Source organism: Miniopterus schreibersii (assembly GCF_964146895.1).
Source record: "Miniopterus schreibersii genome assembly, chromosome: 12".
Classification (NCBI taxonomy): Eukaryota; Metazoa; Chordata; class Mammalia; order Chiroptera; family Miniopteridae; genus Miniopterus; species Miniopterus schreibersii.
In genome coordinates, this window is record NC_138112.1 from 16,141,014 (window position 1) to 16,144,065 (window position 3,052).

The window sequence follows — 3,052 nt, forward strand, 5'->3', positions numbered from 1 at the left end:
GTGGTCCTCTAACGCATAGCATTTAAGGGGTCGCTGGGAAAGAAGGGGCAGCCTTGAGGGGGCTGGGTCAGGGAGGTTCTGGCCACGTGTGGTTGATGTGACCCTGCTGCAACTATAGACGCTGTGAAGCTTTGCAGCACAGATCCAGGTAAATATTGCCACCTAGTGGCAAGCCATTGAATTTACCATCCATCCGGCCATCCATCTTCCATCCGTCCAATATTTATAACGTGTCTACTATGTGAAAAGAACTATTTAACTGCAGTGAACAAAAGAGACTTTAAGCCCTGGTGAGGTTTACGTTCTCATGGAGGCCAGACAAACCCCAAGCCCCACAGTGGCACTGTAGCCCTCAGCCGTTGGTTTAGTTCAGGTATCTCAACCTTGGAAGCCAAATATAAAGATAATACACTGAGCTACCAGTATACTTTTTTTTAAGGGAAAATTTCTTTTAATAGATAAACTATAGATACATAACATGTGGGGTAAAGGAACTTTTGAATGAACCAACTTGAAAGTTTCTTTGTATGGTATTTTTTAACTATACTACCTTGAGTACTTTCCTTTTCCTCAATTCTTAAAATTTCTAATACCATCTACTAGTCTTTAATATGCTTAAGCGGTTTTCTTATGTTATTGAACATCATGAGGAAAATATAATAAACTGCAAATTAAACATTTTATTATTAATGAACACAAGACTTTAAAAGTTTTCATTCTTATAGCAGTCCGGCTCTATTTTGGATGTTTGCTGACAGCTTTCAAGCCCTGACCCTTCCTTTCCTTCTGCCTCACATCTAGGAAAGTCAAGTGAACAGTGCTCCCTTCTTTGGCACTGAAGGAAAGTTCAGACCATGTAAGCCCTGGCCCACCTCCCGGTCACAATGAAGGCAGAGTTGGTTTTCTTTCCCTGCTGGAAGCTGCCATGTTTTCCCCAGAAAGCCTCATTATGTGCTTCACAAACATTTCTATGCAATCTTGAAAATGAAGAACAAAGCTGGAGGCATCATGCTCCCCGATTCCAAATTACATTACAAAGCTATAGTAATCAAAACAGTATGGTATTGATATAAAAGCAAGCACACAGGTCAATGGAACAGAAGTGAGGGTCCAGCCTTTCAGACAGAAACACCATCTTCCAATAATTCACCAAAATGACTAACACAAACAGAAAGAGGAGAAGCACCTGCTATATGTTCTCTAGGCCTTTTAGAAAACATGGAGTTGGCCCTGGCCAGTGTGGCTCAGTGGTTGAGTATAGTCCCATGCACCAAAAGATCATAGAGTCAATTCCTGGTCAGGACACATACCTGGGTTTCAGGCTTGATCCCCCACAGGGGGTGTGCAGGAGGCAGCTAATGGGTGTTTATCTCTCTTTTTTCCCTCTCTCTCCCCTTTTCTTCTCTCACTAAAATCAATAAAAATATATATATATTTTTTAAAAAAAAACATGTAGTTGTTCCTTTGGCTACATACATGCAACTCTACAAGAAAGGTGATATCGTAGCCCAGCCAGCGTGGCTCAGCAGTTGTGCACTGACCTATGATCCAGGCGATCAAGGTTCGATTCCCAGTAAGGGCCCATGCCTGGGTTTCGGGCTCTATCCCCAGCAGGGGGCGTGCAGGAGGCAGCCAATCGATAACTCTCATCATTGATGTTTCTATCTCTCCCTCTCCCTTCCTCTCTCTGAAATCAATAAATTTATATTTTTTATTTTTTTTTAAATAAAGAAAGGTGATATTGTAGATATTGAGGGTATGGGCACTGTTCAAAAGGAATGTCCCACAAACGTTACCATGTCAAAACCGGAGGAGTCCACAATGTCACCCAGCATTCGGTGGGCATTGCTGTAAACAAACAAGTTAAGGAAGGGCAAGATTCCTGCCAAGAGAATTAATGTACCTATTGAGCGTATTAAGCACTGTAAAAGCCAAGATAGCTTCCTGAAAGTGTGAAGGAAAGCGATCAGAAAATGAAGGAAGCCAAAGAAAAAGGTATTTGGGTTGAACTGGAGCTCCAGCCTGCTCCACCCAGAGAAGCTCACTGTGTGGGAACCAGGGGAAAGGAGCCTGAGCTGCTGGAACCCACTCCCTATGAATTCATGGCATGATAAGTGTAAAAAAAAAAAAAATAAGAGACCTCTTTACTGTTAAGAAAAATTAAAAAGGAATAGAGAGTCCAGAAATAAGCCTAACATATAAGGTCAATTAACTTACGACAAAGGAGCCAAAAATATACAATGGGGTAAAGACAGCTCTTCAATAAACTGTGTTGAGAAAACACTGCATGTAAAAATAGCACAGACACATGTGAGAAAATGAAACTGGACCACTACCTTACACCACACACAAAAGTTAACTCAAAATGGATCAAAGACTCGAGCTTAAGACCCGAAGCCATAAGACACAAGGATATATGTTGCCAAAGCAAAAATTATCCTTACTTTGTATTTTACTAAAATTACTACCAACAAATATCATTATGTTAAGTGATACAAACAAGTCGAAATGCAGTGACAAGTATTTTCACACACACGTTAAGAAAGAAAATACCTTGTGTGGCTTTTCTCCTTTAACGCCTTGGTTCCAAATAGAGAAAATGTCAAACCATCACTTTGGTATAGAATTGTTTTAAATTTCTTTTTATTGTTGAGAGTATTACAGAGTCCCCTATTTCCCCGCTTTGTCCAGTTCCACAGGACTCCCGCCACATCCCAGGCCTTCACTGCACTATTGCCTGTGGCCATGGGTTATGCTTATATACATATAAATACTTTGGTTAATCTCTTCCTGCACCCCTGCTCCCTGGACCTCTGAGATCCCTCAGTCTGGTCCGTGTTTCCATGTCTCTGGACCTATTTTGTTCATCAGTTTATTTTGTTCATTAGATTCTACATGAGTGAGATCACGTGATACTTGCATTTCTCTAACTGGCTTATTTCACTTAGGATAATACTCTCCGGGTCCCTCCATGCTGTGCCAAAGGATAAAAGATCCTTCTTTTTCACAGCTGCATAGTATTCCATGGTGTGAATGTCCCACAGCTTTTTTA

General features: G+C 41.1%; 1 pseudogene across 1 annotated transcript; it reads left to right on the forward strand.

Moving 5' to 3' along the window:
* The first annotated feature begins 1,154 nt into the window (after positions 1-1,154).
* On the forward strand, positions 1,155-2,111 carry LOC308565359 (large ribosomal subunit protein eL21-like; annotated as a pseudogene). The gene is made up of 3 exons: positions 1,155-1,239; positions 1,457-1,495; positions 1,736-2,111. The product of its transcript is annotated as a large ribosomal subunit protein eL21-like (transcript).
* The last annotated feature ends 941 nt before the right edge of the window (positions 2,112-3,052 follow it).